Source organism: Macrobrachium nipponense, chromosome 14 (genome assembly GCF_015104395.2).
Source record: "Macrobrachium nipponense isolate FS-2020 chromosome 14, ASM1510439v2, whole genome shotgun sequence".
Lineage (NCBI taxonomy): Eukaryota > Metazoa > Arthropoda > Malacostraca > Decapoda > Palaemonidae > Macrobrachium > Macrobrachium nipponense.
The window spans coordinates 9,026,168-9,036,167 of NC_087207.1; positions in this window are offsets into that span (position 1 = coordinate 9,026,168).

A 10,000-nucleotide genomic window follows, 5' to 3' on the forward strand; every position below is an offset into this window, starting at 1 on the left:
GAGCCCTATTCTCTGCGATCGTGAATAAAATAATTAATGTAAGGCCACGCTTAGCAAGCGATGCAGCTAGCCTATGGCGTTTTTTCTTTTATCCCAAAATAATATTTGTAGAAGCTAATGGCTGCCGATATTTACTGTGATAGCAAACGGCGCTCACTGAATTATGAATTTGCACGTTGTATTATTGATTTTCATGACAGTTGCACTTAATAAATCATCGATTTATGAAGGAAATTTGGTACCATCTACTTTATTCTATATCGCTACGGTTTCCATCTACTTTATTCTATATCATTACTGTTTCCATCTGCTTTATTCTATATCCCTACGGTTTCCATCTACTTTATTCTATATCCCTACGGTTTCCATCTACTTTATTCTATATCCCTACGGTTTCCATCTACTTTATTCTATATCCCTACGGTTTCCATCTACTTTATTCTACATCCCTACGGTTTCCATCTACTTTATTCTATATCCCTACAGTTTGCATCTACTTTATTATATTTCCCTACGGTTTCCATCTACTTTATTCTATATCGCTACGGTTTCCATCTACTTTATTTTATATCCCTAGGGTTTCCATCTACTTTATTCTATATCCTTATGGTTTCCATCTACCTTATTCTATATCCTTATGGTTTCCATCTACTTTATTCTATATCCTTATGGTTTCCATCTACTTTATTCTATATCCTTATGGTTTCCATCTACTTTATTCTATATCCTTATGGTTTCCATCTACTTTATTCTACATCCCTACGGTTTCCATCTACTTTATTCTACATCCCTACGGTTTCCATCTACTTTATTCTACATCCCTACGGTTTCCATCTAATTTATTCAACATCCCTACAGTTTCCATCTACTTTATTATATTTCCCTACGGTTTCCATCTACTTTATTCTTCATCCCTACGGTTTCCATCTACTTTAAACTACATCCCTACGGTTTCCATCTAATTTATTCAACTTCCCTACAGTTTCCATCTACTTTATTATATTTCCCTACGGTTTCCATCTACTTTATTCTATATCGCTACGGTTTCCATCTACTTTATTTTATATCCCTAGGGTTTCCATCTACTTTATTCTACATCCCTACGGTTTCCATCTACTTTATTCTACATCCCTACAGTTTCCATCTACTTTATTATATTTCCCTACGGTTTCCATCTACTTTATTCTATATCGCTACGGTTTCCATCTACTTTATTTTATATCCCTACGGTTTCCATCTACTTTATTCTATATCGCTACGGTTTCCATCTACTTTATTCTATATCGCTACGGTTTCCATCTACTTTATTCTACATCCCTACGGTTTCTATCTACTTTATTCTACATCCCTACAGTCACCATCTACTTTATTCTATATCCCTACGGTTTCCATCTACTTTATTCTATAATATATGGGATCAACGACAAAATTATAGTTTTCAAATTAGGAGAAATATTCTTCGTACTGAATCATGTTGAAATGATTTTGGCAATTAATGAATCTAATGCAACACGCCCTGGAATCTATAAATGGTTTTCGTCGTTATTTTTCAAGAATAACTTTACGCAGTTATACAAACACATATATGGTAGAACCACATGCACACACTTTCACTGTTTTAGCACTCTAGCAGAAAATTTTCAGGTCACAGTGAATGACACTGAGATAAGGAAGAGGGGCAATGGAATTCTGGGTTGGAAGTTTGAATCACAGTTTAAGAAATAGTTACAGGTTCTCAACGACGCGACTAATGGAAAATATTTAGGAGAGGGAGGTTAAAAAAAAACAGACCATTCTTCGAAAATAACAGGCTACCGGAAAGACTTTTCGTATAGAAACGGAGTTTTTTGTAGAAAGGATCAAAAGTTAAGTATATCTTAGTCTCACCGGACCACTGACCCGGTTAACAGCCCTCCTAGGGCTGGCCCGAAGGATTAGATATTTTAACGTGGCTAGGAACCAGTTAGTTACCTAGCAACGGGATCTACAGCTTATTGTGGGATACGAACCGTTTTATATCGATAAATGAATTTCTAATCACCAGAAATAAAGTCATGATTCCACGTTGGCAGAGCGGAGAATCGAACTCGCGACTACTAAATCGGTAGGGGAACACGTAACGCACTCGTCCAAGAAGGAACTGTCGAAGGGATCAGTATTTTGAAGAATTATTGAAAGAAGATGGTTGAGATAAAGGTAGTGGGAATAACTATTAAATATATAAGAAGCGGGGAATGAATATTTTACCTTAACTTCGGAGATATTTTATATGAATTCTTCATTATGAGGGCGATCGTATACATGAGTAACGGACCAAGATGAGAAATGTTCGTATCACTAGGGGAAGTTTCCAAAGTAATGGACAAGCCATTATTTTACTTTTACATTATGGACAATAAGAGAGAATATTGTGTGAAGTACACAGGCATAAACCATGACCGTATACACGTATACATGAAAAGGGACGTAAAACCTTTCTTAGAGAACGTGGAACAGATGACAGAAAAAATCTGACTCAGTTGATTAAGAGCAAAACCAGCTTTCTCCAAAACAAGTGGACCACAAGAGAAATATTACATTGTGGCTACTACATTTACCAACGCATTACTTTGTTAATGTAAAGGACCTGTGCAAATAAAACATCGTAAGCCTAATACCTATTTCGAGCAGCAAAAGACTTGCATTTCTTTCATTAAGTATTTCAAGTGTTAAAAAACATGTGTAATTGGACTAAAGCATATATGAAGGCCTATAAATGATTTTAAGATTTTTCTGAGGTTGAAAATGTCTGTATACACGAAGAGATTTTCTTAAATAGGCCTCAAATATAAAACATGACAAATCAACGTATACAACAGACAAAAAATTAATTAAACATAAACATTGTATAATGTATGTATTTTTTAAAAACTCATTAAATACCTGTGCTTTTAGTATCAATGGGATTTCACTACTTTCATTTCAGTCCTTCCACCTGCAAAGCATTTGCGTTTTAGCGCGAGCATCAGCCAATAAAAGGAAGCCCAGAAAAACTGCTACGGGAATGACATTTGCAAGGCAAAGCAGGAAAGGTCACAAAAGAGTCTCACCTGCTGCTAAGGAAGCGAGAGGCCTCCGATGGTCATGGAAAAGTAGGGCTCCCAAAAACCGAAAGGAAAAGGCAGCGTAGATAATCAAGAAGTTTCACTTCTTTTCACTAGAAAGAAGTTTCCTTTACAATTTCCAGAAAGAAATTCTTAAGATGATCAAGAAACAAAGCCACAGAAGAACGTCGAAGAAAGAGTACATAAACTAATGAGTGAGAACGCTGACCACTGCAAAAAATGAGGAACCAAAGGAAAACAAGTAAACAAGTTTTCTGTACACCGTGTAACCAAGGCCACCGAAAATAGATCTACCTTTCGGTGGTCTCGGCATAATGCTGTATGAGTCCATCAAACTCTCTGCTGGCCGTGGTGGCCTGTGTTGTTGCGTTGCCAGACGCACGGCCATGACTAACTTTAAACCTTAATAAAATAAACACTACTGATGCAGCTCTCTAGGCTCAGAAGGTTTTAAGATCTGAGGGCGGACAGAAAATGTGCGGACGGACAGACAAAGCAATGGGGGTAACCAGAATTGGGTGGTCCCACTTGTCCAGCAAGTGATCTCTGAGCAAGGTAAGTGAGGAGAGACGTTTAAGATTTGCAATATTGTTTTACAAAAACTGATGTAAAACCGCATTTCAGACGATTGAAAATACATATTTCGTCATACAGTGAAAACATGTATACGAACAGGCTAACAGCAATAAATATATTAATACAGACATCCAAACCAACCAAAGACACAGGCACACATTAACACAAACGAGATACGTATTACCCGTTCAAAGATTTTGATATCCAACGACATAACTTTTCCCAAGTATGGAAAATATTTAATATAAACTGTTTTTTTTTTCGTTTAAACTTGGTGTTTGTTCTAGTTTCTTAAAGGAAGCTGATGAATTACTTCCAAAATCCAAAGTTCAAGACGCCCATCCGTCAAATCTCTCTATCCTTTCAAAGTTGCTGTCGATTTTTGTAACACTGAAGGAATGATATCGGAAGACAAATGGCAAGTGAGGACACAAAGGCATTCAAAGAGTAAGAACGATATCCCCTAACATATACATGAAGCTGCAGTATACAGAAACAAACGATATATGATGCAAACAATAAATACAGACAGATATTTATACAAAACTAGCATGTGAATGTCTGTGATTTTCGGAAAGAAATAATTTCTAAATATGAATAATATCGGAAGACAAATATAAATATCTAAAAATATATAACACACGAAGACAAATGACAACAAAAGGAAATTAAAACCCAAAGGGTGTAATATGGATATCGACTATACATGAAGACAAATTTTACCAAATCTTACTATACTATAATGGGCGTTATGTCTGTCCGTCCATCTGTCATTCAATCACGGCCAAACAGCTGGTCCGATGGGCCTGAAACTTGGCAGGGTTATAGAGGGGACCCCTAAAGGGGTTTCATCCTACCTCCTCCCCTCCGAAGGGGATGGGAGTGAGAAGGGATTCCCTGATACGAAGCTGGTTCACCAACCCCCCCCCCCCGCTAAAACGGGGCTGATTATGCCCGTAGACTTAGTTACTTTACGAATTTATCATACATGCTAGTTAACAAACACTAGCGAGTCACTTATATGAAAGAGCAGATGAATATGCTTTTAGTAAGGATTGGTAAATTGCTACTGCAAATAATATTGGAATGATACTAATATGTGAACAAATATCCAAACCACAAACGACAGCCTGAGAAACACCACGCAATAAATTAAGTCTTGACTGAAAGCTAGTTAATACTTCGGCTAGACTCAGGAGATCTGAAGCTTTGCTGTTTTTAGATCAATGACAGGTTTATTGGTAAAGTTACCAACAGAAATATGGTGTGAGATAAGGATGGGACCTGTAAAAGGCGGAGAATTGCTTGCGTGAACACCTATCAAAGAAGGAGGTGCAATCATGCAACCCGTTGGGGATAGACCCATTAATATTTATTGGCAAATATCCGACTGAAAGAGCAGCTCATGAGCGTATGAATGACAGTAAATTTCGTCTTAGCAATGGCTCTCTCTCTCTCTCTCTCTCTCTCTCTCTCTCTCTCTCTCTCTCTCTCTCTCTCCTATAAGTTTTATTGCAGTCCCTTTTTCTATACGGAATATCTTACCCCAATATTGGAATGGAATACAGAATTTTGGCCCAAGGCCAAGCGCTGGGACCCATAAGATCTTGCACCATGCAATAATTGTTAGGAGAGGTTGGCAAGTAAGTATGAAAGGAGGTACAGTAAAAGGAACGAAAGGGGTTGCAGCTAGGGGAAGATGGGACGGAGAAAAGAACCATAGGTAATGCCCACAGTGCACCGCATAAGGTGCACTGACGGCAGCAATTAAGGTTCTTTGCAGCATCCCCTTGGCCCCTAATACCCTAATATCAGTTGAGATTAAATAGGATACCCGTCCTTTTCAGTGATCACGCCCTGCCTCTGCTTTTATTTTCCAATATCTATTTCATACTTAGTGGGCGAGAACTTATTTCAGTGTCATAGCGACCCCGTCGAAAGAAACCGAGATGAACAAAACAGAGTGCAATCCTCTCTCTCTCTCTCTCTCTCTCTCTCTCTCTCTCTCTCTCTCTCTCTCTTTTGAAAGTCCTCGCTCAGAAGACTTGAAGAAAAAGTCGTGTGGAAGGTGATTAAAGGTGAAAAGTTGTTTTCGACAAAGCTGAAGTCTGATGATTTTCCAGACTGAAGGACTGAAAGACAAAGTCCGTAGATGGCAGTCGATCAATTTCAACTTGATTCATGGGTAAAATGGACCAGGGTTTTTTTAGTAAACCAGACTTATTCTCTAATGGTATTCGGACAAATTAATAAAGCCCAACATAATATACATAAGAATGTCAGATGTAATTATGTATGTATGTATATATATATATATATATATATATATATATATATATATATATATATATATATATATATATATATATATATACACATAGCCACGCTGATATTGGACGACTTCCATGTCATAAACAGAAATAAATATCATACCAATATATGCGACAGCTTTAAAAATGAATTCTTATCTTAATTTATTTTCGATTTTGATTTATTCAGTAAGGCTTCTTTAGGAATTGAATCAATGCCGCCAGTAGTAGTCCTACCCAGAAGAATATAGGTACTAATCCTGATCAGAGTAGATTCAGTTACCATATGTATTTCCTGTTCGGTGTAATCTATCCCCCAAGGTTGAGTGAGCCTGATATTAATTTGTTATTCGTGTATTAGTATTCTAAAGTCTGAAAATGTAGTTTCTCAAATTAGTTGCGAAAGTATAATAAATGTATGGGAGCACGACAAGTCCGTATTATAAGGAGAACACAAGAAAACGAATTTCAAGGAATGAGATCATTTTCATAAAGAATCCTTTCTATGGCAACGATCCAAAAGATCGACCCACCAGACTCGACCTAGGTCGACCAAGGTCGAGGCCTTAACGACAGATTAAACCTCTTCATCACCGAACCACCGCCATTTCTAACCCTACCGATGTCATAATTCCGCATAATCATGATCCATATATTCCTGTTACCTACTATAGATTAAAATCAACCGTGCATTTGATGTCTAGGCCAGTCCCTTACGACGCTCCTGATTGGCTGTTGATAAGCCACTCACAAGGCTGGAAACTCTGTCTCTCTCGAGAGTTCACGTAGGCAGGATGTATGTTCCACCTCTCCTGAAAGAATTATAGTACCTCAGGAGAGGTGGAACATAGATCCTACCCATGTGAAATCTCGAGAGAGACTGGGAGTTTCCAGCCATGTGGATGGCTTATCAATGGCCAATCAGGAGCGTCGTAAGGGACTGGCCTAGACATCAAATGCACGGTTGATGTGAATCTACTTTACTAGCTGTCCATCGATCGGATTGAAGTACCGCCAATAGATATCCGTTTTCTAACTTGTGTTTTTCCGGTCCTTTTTAATTTCGCACAATGCAGTTAGATAAGGAATTAGAGCTTACGTTTGGCCACCACAGAATGCGACAGACTTCACCAAATCTTCACAAAGAATTCTGCAATCAAAAACATCTCTAGGGGATATGAACGGACACGTTTACAGTTTCCATAAAAGGAATTTAAAGAAAAACTCCTCTAGAATGCCCACAAACAAGGTCTACCTACAAGGCAAGGCTTCACACAATGGACATCGACCTCAGACATGATTCTGAATCACATTACAAAGAGCCCTAGGTGACCAGAATAAGAAAAAGTAATTGATTTAGGCATAGCATTTGCCTCCCGGGCAGTGACGATGGTATATATACATACAACTTGCCTTTCTTGCATTGAAAGGTGACTTTCAAAAACAGCAAAGTTCCCTAAAAATCTAGGCAACAAATTAAAAGATCCATTTCATGGATATCGACTTTCCATATAAGGAAGTGACCTTCACCTAACCTGCAGTTGCTGAATCACTGAAGAAGTCTTTCTGTATCAAAATTCAGAGGTTCTCAAATGATTCATACTCCTCCAAACGGAGTGTGGTGATATTGTATCTGTCCCTCGTATACATATTGCTCTACTCACCCTGACTAATAAGAATCTCTTAGAAGACTGGACAGCAAAGGCCTTTTACCTTAACATTAAATTTGTTATCGCTCTACCGTTTAAGTTATGTTGAGGCCTCTTTCTCATCAACTGTCAAAGGAATAGGTGATTATTTTTTCCCAGAAATGTGAAATTTTATTTTGTCTATCTTGGTGTTTTCAAATAGCATCAAGCTTACTTTGACCTTTTGGAGATCTTTTTCTGTTACCTTTTTGGAAAACTGTTTGTACATGAAGATACTGATGCTAAATTCACTCGTCTACGCAAAAATGTATTTTATTATTATCTTCAGAAGACCCGTTGCTAGATTTCCCACATTCACCAGTTTTTCAGTGATCGAGAAAAAAAAATTCCAGAAACGTGTACTTTGACAGTTTTATTTACAAATACTATTGTGCTGTTCTACGCCAAAATTTCCAGTAACCCAGAATTTCCCTCCGATGGTAATTATAAATGAGAAAATAAACTTAATAAAGAACACCAACAAAATGCAAAGCCTTTTTTAAGTTCATTGTTTCTTCAATTCAATAGGTTCGTGGCGCTGTCCTACGCCAAAATTTTCAACAAGCCAGAATTTCCCTCCGATGGTAAATATATAAGAGAAAATAAACTTAATAAAGTACACCAACAAAATGCAAAGCCTTTTCAGTGCATTGTTTCTTCATTTCAATGAGTTCGTGGCGTGTCCCGAGAGCAGGTTTTCCTGACAACTTCACAGACGGTTGCGGAAGCAGTCGCCTTTTGTCGAGAATGAACAATGGACCTGCAACCGAAATTTTCCCCCAAGAATTCCTTGGGAGTGATCAGGTAGACATCCCGATATGCTCCGATAAACCAAGTACTATACACATGAACGCGTTCCCAGATTCCTCTATTTATTCATATCAGAATTTAGGTAAATATATATAATTTCCAAGTTCGATTTGAATAAATTACATTATGGTTGCTAGAAACTTATTAAACTTTTTTGGGATATTTTCATGAAGCCTGGCTACCAGTTTCAACATCATTTGGTGCCAATCGTCAATGCCAGACTCATTCGATTCGGTCACTCTCTTTTTCTCTCTCTCTCTATAACGAAAAACTTCGTAATTTTGGCGTTGGTTTTATTTTCTTTAACGTCTTGCATCTCGGATTTTTACATATGCTTGTCGGATTCGTTTCGTTTCATGTTTAAAAAATAACACCCTCATCTGCCCTCTCTAAACCCCAGCAAAACACAGGCTCTTAGGCATACACACACACGCATTATATATTATATATATATATATATATATATATATATATATATATATATATATATATATATATATATATATATATATATATATATATATATATATAATATATATATACAGTATACATATATATATATATATATATATATATATATATATATATATAATATATATTTACATACAATATATACATATTCATATATATAGTATACATATATATATATATATATATATAGTATATATATATATATATATATATATATATATATATTATATATATATATTATATATATATTTGTATATATCTCAGATATGTGTGTGTGTATTTATCTAAAGGTGCTATTTTGTCAGTTAAAATACCCACAGAAAGTTGTATGTTAAACGATTGAAGAACAATAGTATATATATATGTGTGTGTGTGTGCGTGCGCGCGCGCAAAGTAAACAACAAACTGTTCTATCTGGCATCTTTAGGCTCTTCCATAAGTTGCCGCCCAGAAGTCGATATTACTTAGAACAAAGCTTAGTGAATATAGAGTTTAAGCCAAAGGCCAAGCACGGGGACCATTGAGGTCATTCAGCGCTGAGAAGTAAATTGACAGTAAAAGGTTTGAAAGGTGTAACAGCAGGAAAACCTCAAAGCAGTTGCACTAAGGAAAGTAAGATGGTAGGAAGAGAATATGAGAGGCGGTACAGTAAAAGGAACGAAAGGGGTTGCAGCTATGGGCCGAAGGTACGCTGGAAAGAACCTCAAGTAATGCCTACAGTGCACCGCATGAGGTGCACTGAAGGCAATAACCGCCATACGGGAGAACGCAGGTTAATGGCAAGTTGGTTTTACAGATTCAGCAGAAGAAGCGCTTGAGGCATCACTTTTAAGAACAATGAAATTTTTCGTTGTTAATAAAACCGCTGTGTTGTTATCTGAGGACAAAAATAGTAGGCTTCGCTTGTTAAGAACGTGTCTGTTTTGAAGATATTTCAAATGAATATATTTCAAATAAAAAATGATTCTTTTTCTCGTACAAAATAATTGAGATCAGAAGGGGTTGTTCGCCGAATAAAAACCATTGGTTCTACTCTTGCTCA